This window comes from Phacochoerus africanus, chromosome 4 (assembly GCF_016906955.1).
Source record: "Phacochoerus africanus isolate WHEZ1 chromosome 4, ROS_Pafr_v1, whole genome shotgun sequence".
NCBI lineage: Eukaryota > Metazoa > Chordata > Mammalia > Artiodactyla > Suidae > Phacochoerus > Phacochoerus africanus.
Genome location: NC_062547.1, coordinates 36,010,927 through 36,032,654, shown reverse-complemented (window position 1 = coordinate 36,032,654; position 21,728 = coordinate 36,010,927).

The window sequence follows — 21,728 nt, the reverse complement described above, 5'->3', positions numbered from 1 at the left end:
ATTAGTTGGCTATAGGTGTGGGGGTTTATTTCTGGTATTTCTATCCTGTACCACTTCTCTATATTTTTGTTTTTTGTGCTAGTACCATATCATTTTTATGACTGTAATTTTGTAGTGTAGTCTGAAGTCAGGAAGCCTAATTCTTCTAGTTCAATTCTTTTTTGATTTATTTGGCTATTTGAGGTCTTTTGTGTTTCCATACAAATTTAATTTTTTTGTTCTATCACTATAAAAAATGCCATTGGTAATTTGATAAAAGATTGTGTTGAATGTATAGATTGCTTTGGGAAATATAGTCAGTTTAACAATATTGATTCTTCCAATCCAATAGCATGGTATATTGTTCTGTTTGTGTCAACTTTGACTTCTTCCTTCAGCAAAAGAAGCATTTATTTTTAAGAGTGAAGTTTTCTAGAGGAAATGCTTTTCAGTTAGTACTTGACAATATAATTCACTTCCTAGACATTTTTAAAATACCCAAAGTAAATTTTTATGTTTAAATATTTTGAAAATATTGATAAGTATTCAAAATACTAGTATTTAGAGAGAGATGGTTAATATAAAACATTAAACATTTGAATATTAAACATATTTGAATGTTTCAATAAGCACATTTGAAATAGTTTTCATCACAGAATATTTTAAAACTAAAAAGAATACAATATTGAAAAACACTAAAATATATTTTCATGTCATTAGAGAATCTTAACTTACACCATGCATTTAATGACTATATAGAATACCATTGTTTTTCTCTAATTTTCACATTGTTTTTCATCTTATAACTTTCTTCATTTGTAAGAGTGCATGTATAAATCTATTGAAAGCTTCTTGTTGATGAGAAAATTAGAGTATATTGTGGAGGCAGAAGGATGATGTGTGACATTCTTAAGAAAACTGGGAACTAGCTTAGTATGTGTAGTCTCAGAATACTCTGTTACTAGAAATGTTAAAATATTAGAATAAGAGAAGTGCATGATATTTTTATAAAACTATTGATAACAACATTATTTATGGTGGTGAAAAAATACATATTTTAAAATAATAGATTAAAATATATATTCATACAGTGCATTATTAACAAGCCATTCCATGTAATACTTGAAAAAGAAACTAGAGACTGGAAAATGCTGTAACATTAATTACACAACAGAAATTTGATTCTGTCTAAAGAATATATGAATGATAGTAAATCACATATACCAGAAAATAAAAACTGGGGAAGAGGAAACAAATGATTAAAAAAAGAAATTGGATTGAAGTTTTATATGCAATTTTAACTTCTAAATATTTTAAACATTATGTTATGTGAACCACATATTATTAATAAAAGTACCCTTTATTAAGGGAACCCTCCTACACTGTTGATGGGAATGTAAACTGGTACAGCCACTATGGAGAACAGTTTGGAGATACCTTAGAAAGCTATACATAGAACTTCCAAATGACCCCGCAATCCCACTCTTGGGCATATATCTGGACAAAACTCTACTTAAAACAGACACATGCACCCACATGTTCATTGCAGCCCTATTCACAATAGCCAGGACATGGAAACAACCCAAATGTCCATCAACAGATGATTGGATTCGGAAGAGGTGGTATATATACACAATGGAATATTATTCAGCCATAAAGAAGAACAGAATAATGCCATTGCAGCAACATGGATGGAACTAGAGAATCTCATACTGAGTGAAATGAGTCAGAAAGACAAAGACAAATACCATATGATATCACTTATAACTGGAATCTAATATCCAGCACAAATGAACATCTCCACAGAAAAGAAAGTCACGGACTTGGAAAATAGACTTGTGGCTGCCCGATGGGAGAGGGAGGGAGTGGGAGGGATTGGGAGCTAGGGGTTATAAAATACAACTTAGAATAGATTTACAAGGAGATCCTGCTGAGTAGCATTGAGAACTATGTCTAGATACTCGTATTGCAAAAGAACAAAGGGTGGGGGAAAAATGTATACATGTAAGAATAACTTGATCCCCATGCTGTACAGCAGAAGAAAAAAATAATTTCAAAGATGTTGAAAAATAATTTGAAATCACAGAAATGCTCATATACACCTAAATTCTTATAGCTGTAAATGTGTATTTTTACCGTAATCTACCAACACTACTTATGTGCCACATTGTAAGAATCTGAAATATATATTCAAATAGTTCCTTAAAAAAATACCCTTTATTAAATAGTCTTTCAATCAGTAAGTTTTAAATAACATCCTATAAGATTTTATAAGAAATCAAGAAATAGTGTTAAATGATGTATTTGTACATTCTTCCTCCTCCTTGCTATTTAAATCAGCTCACTTTTCCCTCCAAATTTTGACACAGGCACATGTTGACACAGAATGCATTATTTCCCTTGAGAATCACTCACAAATAACACTATTGTTCTAAGAGAATTTTTTTTTCTCTGACACAATTACTCAGTTATTATAGAAACCCGTATCTCAGAAAGCACCTTTTGAAACAATTTCATTCCATTTTCTTTCCCAATACTAAAAGCCTGGCATGTTCTCATTATTCAGTAGAAAATATTTAAACTGTTATCATTGATTTGAAAGCCAAAGCTAGTTTCACAAAAGTTTGATAATTGTTCTCACATTTTTAGTAAAGAAAATTATTTTATGAGGTCTATTTTAATTTCTACCAGATACACTTGAAATTAGAATGCCTAAAAATAAATTGTACTACACTTTAAAAGCAAAAACATACTTTTACTGATGTTACAATAACAGGAAAACCTCTAATTCAAAGTCAAGCTCTGTCTCTTGTTCTTTATTACTACTTGTCAGTTTTTGAAATTCATTTTATATTCTCATGTATAACTTTGTTAAATAAGGTTCTGACTATAAAACAACTTTTATCTAAGGTGCAGTTCTATTCAGATATTTGTAAAATGTTATAGCTATTTTAAAGTGAAGTCAGAAACAGAATATTATAAAATAATTCAGGGCAAAAGATTCTTCTATAGAATATTAACTACTCCACTAGTTAATGTCATCACATAATTCCTCAAATTTCCACATAATTCCCCAAAGGGACATTTCATTGTTTTCTGTCCAAATAACAAGCTTGCCTTCATTATTGCTTTTCTTTCATTATTATTGTAGTCAATAAATAAGGCCATATGGCAAGGGTGTTAGGGGGCTGTAGTGGGTAAGTCACTCTCCCTTATTTTGCTTCACTGTTAAGCAACAATGTCAGGTCCACTGAGAAGCAGGCTGGTCAACTATGGCCAGTGTGGAATTCTGAAGTCTGATTATTAGTAATAATATCTTGAAAAACAATAATAATTACTATCTTGGAATTTGCTGTGCTAAAAATACAGTCTGTGATAGCCAATCCTCACAACATTTTTGCAGATGTTTTCAACAAATCAAAAACAAAAACCTCAAGCTTAGAGAAATTATATAACTTGGGAGTATAGACCTGATAATCAGAAGAGGCAAGATTTAAATCTTTGTCTGACTCCAGAATTATCAACAATTGCTAATTGTCCAGGAAAGTAGGAATAAGTATCAAAAGGAAAATTGCAAAGCTATGATTTAGAATTAGGGATATATATATACACATATATATATGTTTATGAACAGAAGCCCAATAGAATTAGAACTAAAGAAGTGGGCCAAATTCTTTTTTCCCCCTTTTTTTCTTTTTCAGACTGCACCTCAGCATATTTGAATTCCAAGGCTATGGGCTGAATCAGAGCTGCAGCTGCAGGCCTATACCATAGTCACGTAAGTGTGGCCAGGGATTGATCTGCACCCTCACAGACATTATGTCAGGTTCTTAACCCACTGAACCACAACAGAAACTCCATGTGGGGCAAATTCTTGAATGAAGTTGAGAAATGAGAATGAAAAAAAAGATTAAAAACTATTGTAATTAATATATTTGATACAAATATGTACTGATCATGGGATCTAGTTAGATATAACTCACCATCAAAATTTTGCTTAGTATAGAAGCTAGAGCAAAAATAGGAAACATTCTGCAATTTGAAGTATGTGGCTAAGGAGTAGGAAGAAATGGAGTAGAGTATATCCATTCAGTGTTTATAGGTGAGTGTGTGTAAAAATTACTAGAAATGCATTTCTCCTTACTTATTCTTTGCCAGAAATACAACTCAGGATATAGCCACTAGAAAATTATTAATAGGCTCTAGTGAATTAAGCATTTGACTTTACAACAATGACCAAAGCCAATCCTTGTTTTTTTCAGAATGCTCAAAGAAGTATTTGTAATACCTTGGCTTAAGACTTAAAAATACATACAATTTGACATTTCAGTTTTTATTGAAGGAGTTCAGTCTGCATTTGTCTTGAGTAACTTAAGAAACCATTAATTGGATAAAACTGAAATTAAGGTTAAATGTAAGCACTATATTTTTATCACTTTTGAAATGTTTAATTTAGGATAAATTATACACACATGTATATATCTGATAGAACACTGCTAATTAGTAACTTAAATATTTTCTATTTTGGTAAAAAGGGCATGATAATGCGATTATAATTCTATAGATCATGTAGTTAATATGCTTAATAGCATTCTCAGTATGCAGCGAACATTTACTATCACTATTTAACCCAATATTCTGCCCCTCCTAGCCTTTATATAATACTGCAGTGCCCTAACAGGAATATCACTTATATGCGGAATCCATAAAATGATACAAATTAACTTATTTGCAGAATAGAAACAGACTCAGAGATTTTGAAAACAAACTTACTGTTACCAAAGGGGACAGGTGCAGGGAGGGATGGGTTGGGCATTTGGAAATGGCATATGCACTCTCTGGTTTATGGAATGATTGGCCAGCAGGGACCTGCTGTACAGCAGGTGTTAATGTGTTAGTGTCTTCTGCTATTAATCTCCTTGGGGATTTGTTAAATAGATTCTGGAATTTTCCCATTGTCTATGCTTAATTCCTACACTAGCTACAACATGAAATAGTCATTACATGTATAATAAAATTTTTTGTGAGTATATTATATATTAATACCTTTTATATAAGAAATTTTCATGTAGTCTAATGTGTAATATTATTTTAACTTTCACAACAAATTTTACATCTCTGTGCTTCATTATCATATATATAATGGGTATAAAAGCATTTGCTTTATTGGTGTTGGTAGGCTTCCAGGTGTCATATAGAACATATCTCTTGCCTCCAAATCCCCAATGTTGAAACCATCCCCAGAAAAGAATGAAACTGTTGTATATGCTACTTTAATGGTGGGTACAAACCATTATACATTTGCTAAACCTCATAGAACTTAACAGCACAAATAGTGAACCTTAATATATGCAAATTTTTAAATAATAATGATACCTTAGGAGGTTGGATGATCCTAGGATGGAATGCAGAATGTAGCAGAACGGTCTAACTGTATTTACAAATGTACAAAACAATCTCACTGAAAAGGATGGGGAAAAATGGTGTTGCCATAAGCAACTTAAGAAATAAATAGACTCTATGAGATAAAGAGAAAAGTAACTATACATTAGCACCTACTCTATGTAATAAGAATGTTTTCTCTAGGCATACATATCAATACTTTAAAACCATTATACATGTACACTAGAACTGAACAATTAAGTAAGTGGATGATGAAAAAAGGATACAGGTTTCTTACTGTTGGAGTGAGGGGTTGCAGATAAGCAAGGGCACAAGAGTAGAAGGATATATATAATAATGGAATAGAGTTGAAGACAACATTATGAATTTGTATTTATCTTAACATAGATGTATATGTGCAACATATTTATAGATATATGTATACCCACAAGTTAGTATATATATTTTCTCTTGTTCTGTCAGCTGAGAGTACCTAGGAATAATTATACTCCAGGAGCAATGAACAAACCTAGCACCAAGGTCTTTGTTACTAATCCAATAAAAGGCACCAAGGCTCCTTGAAAAAATGCCCAATTCTAGGGATGGATGGGACAGGAAATATACAAGATGAGTCTCAACATCTTATGTGCCACAAAATAAAGTGCTTAAAAGAAATGAATATATGTCAAAAGGACAAGAAACCACCTGAAACAGCTCTCAATGGCTAAGCTGCAACAAGTGGAGTGATAACTGAAATAAAGAAGTATTGGATTATAACCCAATGCATACAGTAATTTCCCCAAGTCAATACTATAACAAACAAATAATTGAATAAATGCATACGTGGTGGAGAAGAGACAAATCTCCCTTGCAAACAAATTCCAAATAATTTATGTTAATGCTAAATAATTAAGGAGGTGGCGGCAATTCCCACACTCTTTAAATGTAGGCTGGACATGTAGAATCAAGACAAATACCCTCTCAGCCAGCTGATCACAATTAGCATTAACAAGGACATATTGAGAGAACTTACTCTTGATATGATATAGTGATAATGGCACTACTATGCTCTTCCTCCTCCAAACACATTAATTTAGTCTCATCATGGGACAGAAAAAAAAGTTAACATTCAGTTGAGGAGTATTCTATAAAACACTTGACCAGGATACCTCAAAATTATCAAGGTCATCTAAATCATGCAAGTCTGTTAAAAGCCTAAGGAGGAGACATAAATGAGATATAATGTAGGATTCTTGATAAGAAAACAGAAAAGGAAAAGTGAAAAATGGACATTAAAGAATAAGTATATAATATACAGATAATAATGCATCAATATTGATTATTGGTTCCCTAATTATAAACATATTTTATAAGAAACCAGATGTATATATATATATATATATATATATATATATATATATGAAATTGAATCTATATGTATATGCACTTGTTTCATATTTTTTGAAATACATTTAAAACCAGTAAGTATAGGAAATTTATAAATGTGCATGCATACAGATATGGCCAAAGACTGAGTGCTGCCATAAAGAATGAAGAAAAATTGTTACAATAATAGATAAGTTTAATTTTCAATGTGCTTTGCTATTCCAACATAGACAATAAATAAAATTTATAGAGAAAAATTGGGATTGTTTTTTCAGGTTTCTTACACAAAAGAAACAAAATAACAATGGAATTGTTCTTTGGCCATTACCATGATTTAATTTCATTTTTAAATTTACCCTTTTGGTAGCTGTCATTTTTGGTCTGAATGCCTGGGGAAAATGTTATTCAAGCTAGCATTTATTTAATCTTCCTGAGTTCTTACTGGCATTCTCTGGGAGAACCTATAGTTTTGGGCTATAGGGGAAAAAAAAAAAAGGTGTTAGATTTTCTTTTTAGCTAAGTCGATGAATGTTGTTGACTCCTGCTTAGATTTTGGTTTTTATAGCTCTTCCATTGTTAATCTAGGCATTCCAAAGTTTTAAACTGTTTTTATTCAAATCGAAATCATATTCTAACTCATTCCTTTCCCTTATGTTCTGTACTTCTGTTGAATCCTCTAAATTATGCAGTTTCTAGCCTCTTTTCTTTCCCAATATAAGATTAGTTCTCACCATAGATTTTAACATTTCCATTGTCGCTTTAGTTCATTCCTTTGTCACTCCAACTTTTTTTGTTGGTTTGTTTAATAGCCTTTATTATTGAGCAGTACTAAGTTTACAGAAAAATTGAGTTGAAAATATAGAAAATCCCCATATAACCTATGTCCTAACATATGCATCTCCTCCTCGACTAGCAAATACCCCACAATCGAATTTTGATTTTTACATTTATATTTGCATTTTCCAGAATGTAATATAGTTAGAATCATCTAGTATGCAGACTGTTCACATTGGTTTATTTTACTTAGTAACATGTATTTAAGGTTCCTCCATGTCTTTTCATGGATTAAAGAGCTCATTTCTTTTTATCACTGGATATTCCATCATCTGGACCCACTTACTGAAGGACAATTTGGTTGCTTCCAAGTTTGGGAAATTATGAATAAAGTCACTGTAAACTTCTACAAGCAGGATTTTGTGTTCACATAAGTTTCAACTCTTTTGAATAATATCTGAGTTGATGTCTACTTTTAAGTATATACCAAGGCATGTTTGCTGTGTAATCATATGGTAATAATATGTTTAGACATTTAAGAAACAGCCAAACTGTTTTCCAAACTGGCTATACCATTTTGCCTCTCCATCATCAATTAATGAGAATTCCTGTTGTTCCGCATCCTTGTCAGCATTTGGCATTGAAAGTGTTTTAGATTTTTGGCCATTCTAAAAAAATATGTAGCAGAAGTTATTATTGTTTTAAGCTGCAATTCCTTGATAATTCATGATGCTGAAATCTTTCCATGTTCTTATTTGCCATCCATATATCTTTGGTCGGGTGGCTCTTCAAGACTTTTGCCCAAATTTTAAGTCAGTTTTTTTTTTTTTCATTTTCTCCCTCCCTTCCTTCCTTTTGGGCCACACCTGCAGCATATGGAAGTTCTCAGGCTAGGGGTCGAATTGGAACTGCAACTGTCAGCCTAAGGCACAGCAATGCCAAACCTGAGCCTCACTGGAGACCTACATCACACAGCTCACGACAACGCTGGATGCTGAATCCACTGAGTGAGGCCAGGAATCAAATCTGCATCCTCATGGATAATGGCCAGGTTTGTTACTGCTGAGCCATGACAGGAACTCCACTGTTTTTTTTTTCATTTTCTTATTGTTGAATTTTATCATGCATGTCTTTTACAAGTATTTACTCCCAATCTGTGGTTTAACTTCTCATTTTCTTCACAGTACTTCTCAAAGGGAAGAAGACTTTAATTTTAATGAACTTCAGCCCATCAATTATTTATGTCACAGATTACAACTTTGGTGTTACATCAAAAAAGTCATCACTATACCTAAGACCATCTGGGTTTTCTCCAATGCTATACTCTAGGATTTTTAGGGTACTGAATTTTACATTTAGGTCTATGATTCATTTTTGGTTTAATTTTGGTGAAGAGTGTAGAGACTATATTTAGATTTTTTTTTCATGTGGTTGTTCAGTCATTCCAACACCATTTGTTGAAAAGGCTATCTTTTTTGTCCCATTGTATTGCCTTTGTTTTTTTGTCAGAGATCAGTTCATCTAGAATATATGTATGTGGGCTTATATCTAGGTTCTCTATCTGTTCCATTGGTCTATTCTTTAGCTGATACCACATTGTCTTGATTATTGTAGCTTTGTTCTAAGTATTATAAGTCAGAAGTCGGAAAGTATCAAGTTTTTTGTTTGTTTTGTTTTTTTTTTTTACTATTCTCATCCCAAATTGGATTTGTTCTAATTCTGCCCACATACTGCTGCCACATCATTTTGACAAGGGCTCTAATCATGTCACACCCCTGCTTTGAAAACTATAAGGACTCCCAGGGATTTTTCAATTAAGTACACACAGTACAGATCAATTTTTTTTTGTCTTTTTTTGCTATTTCTTTGGGCCGCTCCCACGGCATATGGAGGTTCCCAGGCTAGGGGTCTAATCGGAGCTGTAGCCACTGGCCTACGCCAGAGCCACAGCAACGAGGGATCCGAGCCGCGTCTGTAACCTACACCACAGTGCACAGCAACGCCGGATCGTTAACCCACTGAGCAAGGGCAGGGACCGAACCTGCAACCTCATGGTTCCTAGTCAGATTCGTTAACCACTGAGCCACGACGGGAACTCCCAAGATCAATTTTTGAATTCCCTATTTACTCTTGTAGTCATCATCCCTGGCTAACTTATTTCCCCTATAGCAAATCGAACTGGCCAACCTTCTTGTTTCTAATCACTTTGACTAAAACAGCATATCTTTGTTCATGTTTTTTCCTTTACTGGAATGCTTCCCTTATTCTCTACAGAATCATTCACAATTCTATCTCTTAAATAACCATAAATTATACTTATGCTATTATCCAAAATGATTTTTCTATGTATTTCTTCCCTCCAAATAAAAATATGTTTATATTGCCTTTTATAATCTGCACTCCCTCTGCAGTATAGTTATTTCTGTAAATAATCAGAGTGTGTACACTGGCTACAAAGGCAAATCTTACTCACTTTTGTAATCCCCAATTGTGTTATCTCAGTGCCTGCTTTGTTTGCTGTCTTTAATTAAAGCCCAACTCCAAAAATGCTGAAAATTTTTGTATGATTAAAGAGAAGAAACTTTTTCATTTTTTATGAATTTAGAGGGAAGCTATAGTGAGATATAAAAAGCAGGGGCCCTGTAGGAGGAAGGAAATAAAAAAGGGAATGGAAGATTCAGTGCCATTTTAGAATCCATAATTAGATAAACTTGGAAAAGTTTAGCAATAGATTTCATTTAGTTATTTTTTTTAAATCGGAAACTAAGAGGTCTTAGCAAGTTACTTTATCATCCTTTAGTAAAATATTGTGCTTTAGTTTCTCTTGTTTCTCTAACAAGAGAACATTTTGCTAGGAATTATTTTCTAAATTTTATGTTTGTTTAAAAATATTGGCCCTTGATTTTATTTTATTAGAGGTATTATTTTTATAAGAATGTGTATATATACTAAGACATCTTGTTTGTTAAAGCAAAAATTTCACCAGAAAGGTTAAATAGGCAAGGAAGGCTTTATTCAAGGCTATCACAGTAGGGGGACAGAGGGCAGAGCTAAAATCTCAACTCAGCTCAGCTGAATTAAGGCAAGAGGGCTGTGCTATAAAAAAGTACTGGAGAACTTTGGGAGATGGCTATGAATGAAATGTATGGAGCACATTGAGTTATTCCTGGGTTTGCAAATGTTCTCTGTGCTTAAGCCATCTGTGTTTGCTAATTGGTGCCTAGTGAAGTTAGGCTCCTACCATCCCACAGGGCCTCTGGGATAGGGGTGATATCTTCCTTGATTCAAAGGGATGGCTCTCAGGTCCTTAAGAAAGGCATCCCTGGGTCTTAAAACTGTCAAGAAGCTTTAAAAAGGTTTTACTTATGTCCCAAAGGCACAGGGAAAGCCCCTACATGTTCTCTGAAATAAATGCTCTAAGAAAAAGGAAGTTAGGGGCCTACAGCCAGAACGAAGACTGTCTTAAGTTCATTCATATTGAGAGGGACATTAGGTCTTCTGTTCTTCATTAAAGACTGAGGGCACACCCTCTGATTCTTAGAATGGACTCTCTTCTTTTTGCCATATCTAACTCTATTTAGCAGCTGTTTTTCACATTACATAGAATTTACTATTAAAATAAAAGCTAAAATAAAATGATAGGGTTTATGACAGTTCCCAGCTCAGTAGTAACAAACACAATTAGGAACCATGAGGATGTGAGCTTGATCCCTGGCCTTGCTCAGTGGGTCAGCGATCTGGTGTTGCCATGAGCTGTGGTGTAGGTCACAGACTTGGTTCGGATCTGGCATTGCTGTGGCTGTGGTGTAGGCCAGCAGCTAGAGCTCTGATTTGAACCCTAGCCTGAGAACCTTCATATGCTGCCAATACAGCCCTAAAAAAAAAAAAAAAAAAAGGGGTTTGTGTTGTCTTCATTTATTGTCTACAATTAATCTAGACTATGTGTACTAATATCCCAACTTTTAAAAGGAATTCTGTCATATGTTATAGCGTGGATAAAACTTGAAGTCATTATGGTAGGTGAAAGCAGCCAGTCACAGAAGGAAAAATCCTGCATGCTTTCATTTATATTAGGTATCTAAAATAGTCAAATTCATAAAAGCAGACAATAGAAAAGTGGTTTCCAGGTGCTATGGAGAAGGTGAAATGAGGAGCTATTATTGATCAATGGATATACAGATTTAGTCATGCAAGATAAATTTCTAGAAATCTGTACAACATGTACATATAGTTAACAATACTGTACTCTGCATGTAAAATTTTGTTATGAGGGGAGATTTTATATGTGTATTTTCTTCACTACAATTAAAACAAATATAAAGAAGTGAACTAAGAGAGAGGCTTAAAGTGTGGATATTTGCCTATTAACCCAGTAAATCATAGACTCAGATTAAAACCCAGCAACCTATAATAAAGCCTGACCCCTTAGTCACAGGTTTTGGGTGACTTCCATCATAGCTGGGGATTATTGTGGAGCATTCAGAATAGGTAAGGTGGGGTTGGGGACATGCGAGGTCACTGAAACAATCAAATGTGAGGGGTAATGAGGGTCTCTGGACTGGATTCTAGGACATTGTCTGGAGACTAGTATTTCTGAGACTCATTCTCCTCTAAACACAGGACAAGTACAAGGCTATTTTCTCCCCACTGTGTTTTATTAAGGAAAAGATAATCCAAAGGAAACTATTCCTAAAATCTATGAATAACTGATACTGCAAGTGTGGAAGCTTAAATCTGTATTGATGCCAACCTCCATCTTCCCTAATTGTGCGATTCTTGCTAAGTGGAAATACTTAAGAAAAAGCGGAAGACTAAGAACAAACTAATCCTCAAGGTTAGCAATCAAATTTGCATGTCTCCAGAACCAGATATACAAGTTATCATCTGTATTTGCTTTTCCTTAGAACAGCACTATCTAAGAGCAAGATAACTAAAGCTACAACTATAAGGCAAATTTAATAGTAGCGATGTGTTAAAAAAAAAAAAGGCCAACACCACTAAAAATTACATTGCTGAAGTTAATATTAATGCTATACTTGATATAACTCAGTATCCAAAACATTACCATTTCAACAGGTGGTCAATTTAAAAATTATTAATGAGATAGTTTACCTTCTTTTTGCTCTGAGTCATCAAAATTTGGTGTTTATGTTAGACTAACAGAACATCTCCATTCAAATGCTAAACTTTTATCTGTGGACTTATTCTGAATTTAAATTTCACAAAATTTAAAAATGGCAATTCAGCTACCCACGTTGTTCCAAAGATGCTTGTTTTCTGACATGTGCATTGAATAGCAGTTTTAAAATTTAAATTCATTAAAATTAAACAAAATTTAAAATTCATTCCTCAGTTTCACTATTAAAATGGGAAAATAACCACGTGTACCTGGTCAGATTAGACAGTCTTGGGCAATCTGACCGGAAAGAGACATGGCAAAGGTCAAGGGTAATGTTGTAAATCTTAGACTTCATTAGTTCAAACAGTTTATTTTATACATGAAGACACAAAGAAAGCAACTTGCTAGAAGGGCACAGTGAATGATTGAAGGAACTCACAGTACAATAGCAGTTTTGAGCCCCAGACCATTGCCTACAGGACACAGTGCCCCCAGTAGCCTCTGAAGAGTTGCCTCAGACAGAGTGCCAATGGCAAAAAGTCTCAAAAGAGGTTCCAAGATTTTTTTATAGGAAGACATCTTTATCAGGCTAAATATTTTAGAGTTGATTTATGTCTCACTCTGACTTGACTCATCCAAGTCTGCCACTGCTGAGACAAAAAATGAAAGGGAACTTTATGGAACAAAAATCTGACTGCAACACCAGTGCTAGTCCTGGACTTAATAACTCTTTGGATGAGTCAGGGCTTGAATATATAATAAATGTAGTCAGTGAGTCAATATTTTTTCTATCTTCAGAAAGAAGATGAAGACCCAGAACCAGAAATTTCTAAAATAGTGCTGATTATGACACCACATCTTATCTTCCAACTTCTACTTAAAGTCCTGAATGTTGAAATTAATCACAGATAATAAAATAGGACCTAAGGGGGTTTGCAATGCTCTTTTCATTAAATAAAAGAATGTTCCACAAATACAGAACTATATGATGCTCTTTTACAGTAGATCTGTTTATTTGGAGTTAATTTACATTTATGATCAGTGTTGTTGTTTCACAGCTCCAGGGAGTATATATCTATATGTTTAATTCTGTCAAAATCCTGGCATTAAGATTTCATCACATTTTCTTAGAGGAGGTGAAGAAAACAACGTTCCGTGAAGCCCACGAGTTTCCTCTAATTGTACATTTCTGCACACATGTATTTGCTGAGGATATGGTTTACTCCTTTTTTAAAAAAAATAAAAAGTATTCAAATAGGCCACTTACTTAAGGAAAATGACATGTCGCTAAATTACACTTGGCAATTAACTGTACATGAGCCAAAATGTGCACATTGCTGGTGCATTCTTTCTTTCTTTTCTTTTTCCGGCCACACCTGCAACATATGGAAGTTCCCTGGCGAGGGGTCGAACTGGAGTTGCAGCAGCAGGCCCGATCAACATGGGATCTGAGCCATGCCTGTGACCTACGCCACAGCTTAGGGAAATGCTGGATCCTTAACCCACTGAGTGAGGCCAGGGATCAAACTTGCACCCTGTTGGATACTAGTTGGGTTCTTAACTCACTGAGCCAAAAGGAAACTCCAGTGCATTCTTTCTTTTGAATTAATCCTACAATTATAAAATTTTGTCTTTATTCATGAGATGAACTAGCAAATCTGGGAAATCTCAATGTGTTTTGTGTCAATCCATATAAGATTTATACAAATATGGTCACTATAAAAGTCCTTCTGAGACAATAAGGATGTTTCTATGCACCAGTCACCATATTCTCACCTGAAACAGCTGAGAAATATTGCAGTCTTTTTCTTTAAGATTTATTGAAGGGAATGTGTTGTAAATCACAGATTGGTTTGGTAGCGAAACATCAGCGTGTGATCCTTTATGTATTCCTCCATGAAAGAGTACAAATTATTCTATTCCTAATTTAAAAGTGTATATTTGAACATTCACTAAGTTTAAGGCATTTTGAGTCTTACAAAATGACAAAGAACAGAAGACTTTGGCAAAAATAAATTTATGAAAATATTAATAATCTCATTTGGGATATAATTCCATTGAACAACAGCAGTTCAAACTTGAACAAAATTATATAATTCAAAATTAAAATTGTATAATATGCATCATCCAATGTCTCTGATACATGAACATATACACTTTCCCTTCAACCTTTGTTTGCAGTGTTGCAGTTATATCATATTTTATATCAGCCATATATATCTAGATGTTGAAACATCCCATTTTTGTTATGTATTTTCCTAATTTTCTTTTCTCAAGTGTTTATAGTGTGATTCTAGAAACAATGAGACCTTTCAGGTTGACTCCATCATGGGAAGGAAACTCAAGTACCACCATGTTCGACTCTAAACATTTAAAATTAATGTTAGGGCTTTGTGGCACTTAATGTGAAACAGTGACATAAATAGTCACACAATGCTAATGCACACCACCATGAAACTTCCTATTTACATATAATTTAAACTACTTAAACATTTCACCAAGTATGAGAAACAAATGCTCCTGGAAAGTGAAGCATGCAGGTGCCCCTTTAGAAGGTATACTGGGCTCTCAGAAAGATGAGTGGGTGACAAGCAGGTTAGGCCACCTGTTCCTTCCTATATCCACTGCATGCAAGCAATGAAATACAAAGAAAGCAGGTTATGATTCTGTAGTATCCTCCCCAGAAATTAATTATAACTTATATTATAGAAGCATTATATTATATCATACTAAAAGGAGATTTAACTTTAAAATGATAGAAGAGAATAAATTTTAAACGTGAAGCTCAATGCTATTTTTTTCTACACAAAGGAGATGATAGTTTTGATTCTAGGGCTTTGCCAGGTTCAAAGTTATAGGTATACGCAGCTTGAACCTAAGAATGGAGGACTGATGGTCACACTGATTAAGATTTAGAACTAGATCTTTATTGGAGTGAGTTTGCAAATTTGCACTTGTCCACTGAAACTCCAGGTACTTGAAAAGAAGTTAGGGTGCATCTAAGAAAAAGAGGCAGAGAACAAAAATAAACTTTCATGCTCCTTTCCTCAAGTTGGTTTCCAAATAACACTTTTTTTTTTTTTTAATGGAGGGATCAGGTAAATTTACTTAGATATACCAGTGACACAAGATAGAACATAACAAGGTTAACAAGAAGTAGGTATGAAATGATTTGCAGATTAAGAAAGTATAATTTACCTTTCAAGGGCAAAAGGAAAGGGAATTCAGGAGAGCTTCAAATAAGAAGGAACATTGGTGCTATACTTTGGAAAGTGGGTATATCTTTGAGTGGTTGAGCAAATATGCAGACAGGAAATATCAGGGTTGTATCCAGTGAGGCTAGGGTATAGCAAACATGAAATGGGGTGTGAGCCTAGGAAAGAATGTCAGACTACCTTGTGGAAGGCCTTAGACTGCAAGCTAAGGAATCCGGACTAATTAGAGAGACAGAGGATGTTTGTCAATGTATGTAACTGAGTACCATGGTCAGAGCATGATTTTAGGGACAGCTAGTTTCATGTGCTTGCAACCTGTGCCTTTGCACAGGGCTCTTACTCAGAAGGTCCCCATACTTATGCAGTCCCTGTCTTAAAAGCTGTTATTAGTTTTACCTTTGTCTTATAAGTAGCAGCTTATGAGGAACACATATGACAGAAACATACTTGTAATATGTACCATTTTTGTCATCACATTTCTGATGCTCCATGATCACAAAATTCTGGTTGACCCAGGAAGTTTACCCAGAATTAAACTGAGTACAAGATAAGGACAATGGTAAGATTGATTATAAAATGGGGTACCAGTTATTGGTTGCCAGGCTTTTAAATACTAGGAAGGGTGAGTTTGAGAAAAATGTGCAAATGACTATAAAAGGCCACCAAGAAAAGTCACAGTCATGTCTGTGACTGTCTCTGAAGGGATACAGACAGCCCCCAAGAGGACAAACTTTTCACTGAATCTAGAATGAGCATCAAACACAAAGTAAACATAAATATATCCTAAGAATGCCCATCTTCGGATGCTTTCCAAAGGCCATCTCATTAACATCAACTCAGATGTGCTTAAAAGGGGTCTGTTAGGAATATCAAGACACATTTTTCTTTCTTATTACTTATGAAATTCCAAGGGTTTTAAAAGCTTGATGCCAGAAAGGGGACAAAGACCAAATATACAGTTTTTTGTTTTTTGTTTTTCTTTTATTGCTATTTCTTGGGCCACTCCCGCAGCATATGGAGGTTCCCAGGCTAGGGGTTGAATAGGAGCTGTAGCTGCCAGCCTATGCCAGAGCCACAGCAACTCGGGACCGAGCCGAGTCTGCAACCTACACCACAGCTCACAGCAACGCCGGATCATCAACCCACTGAGCAAGGGCAGGGACCGAACCCGCAACCTCATGGTTCCTAGTCGGATTCGTTAACCACTGCGCTACGACGGGAACTCCAAAATATACAGTTCTTATAAAGCACAACATTATACCAGTTCTTTCTATTAAAAACACCAGAAGTAGTTTAGCAAGAGAGAAAATTTTAGACAACAATCTCTCTTTTTCAGCCAAATATCACAGAAAATAATTGAGTCCTCACCCTCACTCACTTCTATGTAATAGGGAGCCTCGACTTCTACCCTACCTGGGAATAACGAAGTATTCCTCTTCATCCAGCTGGGGTAATGTCAGAAATGGTTTAGTGCAGATTCAAGACTAAACTTAGTAATGATGACAAGTCAATCCCCTCCATGGTGTCATGTGGGGAGTAATCACACATAATATTGGTGGGAATGTAAAATAACACAGCCACTTGGAAAATAGTTTTATAGTTTCTTTAAGAACCATACACAAAATTATCACAAAATCAGTCAATCACACTCCTGGCATTTATCCAAATTGCCCCAAACTGGAAACAGCCTATGAGTCTTTCAGCAGAGAAATGGTTAAAGAATCTGACACATCCATAACATGAATCACCATTCAGCACTAAGAAGACACAAGCTATTCAACATGAATGGATCTTCAGAGAGTTAGGCTGAGTGGGAAAACATGTATAAACACACTCCAAGAGATTACATACTTTATGATTCCACTTATAAAACATTCATGAAATGATACAATTATAAAATGGGGTACCAGTTATTGGTTGCCAGGCATGCAATAGGATGAGTTTGGGAAGAATGTGCAAATGACTATAAAAGGCCAAAATGAGAGATCCTTATGATTATGGAAATGTTTTGTGTCAATTTGGTAACATTGTGCTAGCTTATTATAGTTTTGCAAGATGTCACCATCATGGATTACTATATAAAGGATAAATGGGATCTTTCTGGATTGTTTTTTAATACCTGCATAGGGATCTATAATTATATCTACATTAAAAAAATTATAAAATCATCAAATCAAAACAAGAAAAAAATAAACGTCATCATGGCAATTTGAAAGACAGATCATAGAAAAAAAGGAGCACTTTTGTTTTAGAAAAAAATAAACTTTATGTTCAGGACATTTAGTAACACTTTTCCCCTGCTTTTTATACAGGAGTCCCCACATTTTAATTTGGCACCAGGCCCCACAAGTTATGGAGCTAATATTATTTAGAGAAAATGTGTTTGTGTTTTCTCCTATTTTTATGAAACTTCCAAAAATGTATTAGTTAACTAAATATGATTCTAATAAGAGCCACTTTAGAATCTATTTGCTATCTGCTATCTCAAATGACTTTCAACTCCAGCTTTAATGTAGAAAGGGTGGTGGCTGCTCAAAGTTGCAATTTTCTCCCCAATTCACTTGCTTTCCCTTTCTGTTAAGTGTCCTCTGCTCTCTCATCTCTTCTCCCATCACTAAGTTCTGCAGTCCTACTCTGGGTCATTTCGGAAGCCTTGATCCCATCAGTACAATTTGGAAGTGTTCTCTAATTCTGCCTCAGTAGGTTAGGTTTCATGTCTCTACTGCTAAAAATCTACACAGTCTAGTGCAGGGAACATTCAAAAGTCAGAGACTGCAAAATCAAATACACTTAAGGGCTAAGTGAACACTGAAACTGAATGAAATAAGCCAGTACAAGAAAGAAGATATTGATGAGAATTGTGTTGAATACTTTTGCAAGGCTGGGTCAGTAGTTCATATATATATATATACATATATATATATATATGTATATATATATATATATATATTCCCACACAAATAATACAAAAGCGATGTCCAAAAGCGATCCCAGAACAATTTCTAGGAGTAGAATCAGAGCATATTTGTTTGTTTGTTTTCTAAGAGGACAGATATGCAGATAAGGCTAAAAAAATAAATTGTTCTTACATGTAAATAAGCATAAGAATCACCTAAAAAGGTTTTAAAATTGCAGATTACTCAATTGATTTCTTTCTAAATGAAAGAAATATGTGATACTCAGAAATGTTCATTTCAGTATAACCTCCCACCCAAACGTGACACAACCCAGGAGTGATTTGGATGCAGAGGGCTTGTTGACCAATATTTAAGACAGTTTTACATAAAGATGTCTCCTAGAGATGTGTCAATATTGAGTAACTTGTGCTCCACATTTCCCTGCCCTGATATAATTACATTTTAAAAAAGGTCAAAGCTCCACTAAATTTCCTAAATTGTGGATTTGTTGGTAAAGATCATAGACCATGCCTTTGTTTTTGTTTTTGTTTTGTTTGTTCGTTTGTTTGGTCTTTTTGCCTTTTCTAGGGCAGCTTCTGCGGCATATGGAGGTTCCCAGACTAAGGGTCAAATCGGATCTGTAGCCGATGACCTACACCACAGCTACAGCAATGCGGTATCTGAGCCGTGTCTGCAACCTACACCACAGCTCACGGCAATGCTGGATCCTTAACCCACTTAGCAAGGCCAGGGATCAAACCCGCAACGTCATGGTTCCTAGTCGGATTTGTTAACCACTGAGCCACGATCCATAGATCATAGACCATGATCATAGATCATGCTTTTTGAGACTATGATTTTTAGACTATAGTTTGATAGTGGATAAGTCGGATTGATCCCAGACTCTTCATTTATTATGTAACTACATGTATGTTCTGTTGTGAGACTGTAAGACTGATCAAAAAGTTGATGTAGGATACAAATTTTATAGAACGTCACCAGAAGAATTACCTTTTATCATTTTAAGAACTAAAATCAAGTTTGGAGTGAAGAGAGTACTTCCTGGGCAAGGTCTCAATCTGCCTTCTCGTTTGCATTGAGCACAAAAGAGCAACATATCCAGATCAGCCCCCATAGCAATAAAACCTGTAATAGAAGAGGCTGACTCCAAAGCCATCTGGAACATAGGGTACAAGCAGCATTTATTAAGTGTCTTCCCCTGGTATTTTGCTAGACCTCTTACATAAATCATCCAATTTAATTCCCTGTTACAACCATGAAAGTTGTGTTATTTTTCTAAGATTCAAGAAAACTCACGCTAAGAGGGGTTAAGTGATGTGCCCAAGGTCACATGCCTGATGCTAAGTGGAATAATAACTGTACTAATAAGAATATAGCACCACAAGCTAAGGCATTCTATTCAGCATTTTATTTTACACAAACTGTCTCCTCTGCACTTCACAGCAACCTCAGGATGTAGTACAGGGAAGCAGATGCACAGAGAGATTGAGAAATGTGCCTAGAGCCTCATATTAGAAATGACAGTGCTGGGAGTTGAACACAGGGAGTTTGTCTCTGCAGTCATTTTACCAGTTCCTGTGGTTATCACAAAACCCGGCACGCATTTCCCTTACAAGGCAAGGGTTCTGTAGCTCCACTCATGGCAAAGTAACAGGGACCAACCATTGAGATTCCAGGCAAGGAGACTCAGAGTATATGAATAAAAGACAGAGGTTTTCTTATAATTCCACTGGCTCTGTGCTAACTTGCAGAGTGGAATTATAAAAATGCTCAGTGTTGTACATATAATGGAAGAATAAGAAGTTGGAAGGCGGAAGAAAAATCTGGTTTCAAAGCCTGCTTTTTTTTGCTAGGTAACCAAGCTTCAATTTCTTTATCTTTTAAGTGTGTCTGGGGAGATGTTCAATAGGCCATTGAAGAGTAAAAAGGTAAATGAATATGTCTAAGCCCTGTCTCTTGGTAGGGAGTTAGTAAATGCTGGTTTCTATATTATTTAACAATATTTTATAATATGGTCTAAAATGCTTGTTTTGAGTATCTGTGTCAACTATTATTTTATTTATTTTTATCTTCTTATATTTTATATTACTTATTGGAAGGAACATGGAAAGGCAGTAATAAGGGAATGTACTATTGAACAATAATAATAACAATATAGCATTAAGGAAGTGTTCAGGCCCTGGGGCATTATTGAATGGGGAGAGAACTAGGTAGTAGTAAAGAGACCATCTCAACTTCAAGCTTCTATGGACATCAAAGACCTCAGTGAAAGCTGATAAACCCCATCTGATTTTTCAGTGGAAAAATTTTGTGATTCTGAACAAATCTAGTCCATTTCAAATTATAACAATCACAGTCGTCTTTCTCAAGATTGCTCAACTATCCAGTTAACTTTCATTGGAAAACCAAACAAAAAACCCACATATGTTTATTGAGGCTCAATACCAGGAAACTATCTTTGACCAAGGAAAAATAAACAGGAAACAAAATGGCCCTGCTTGCTATCTATGAGCTGGTGACAACACTAGGTCATTTCTCATATGAGAGGAACACACCTCCGTTCTCCATGAATAAAGAACAAAGCAAGCCATTTAACCACCATTGGTCATTCTGTCACTGAACCCTATGGGGAGAATACTCTGGCCTTGAACTTGGAAGGAAATACATTTTTATCCTTCCTTCCCTAATTCTAAACTGTATTACCATAGGTGTTCCCACTGTGGCTCAGTGATAATGAAGCCTACTAATATCTGTGAGGATGTGGGTTCGATCTTGGGTCCAGCTCAGTGGGTTAAGGATCCACAGTTGCCATGAGCTACGGGGTAGGTCACAGATACAGATCAGATCTGGTGTTGCTGTGGCTGTGGTGTAGGCTGGCAGCAGCAGCTCTGATTCGACCCCTAGCCTGGGAACTTCCATATGCCATGGGGCAGCCTAAAAGACAATATATATATA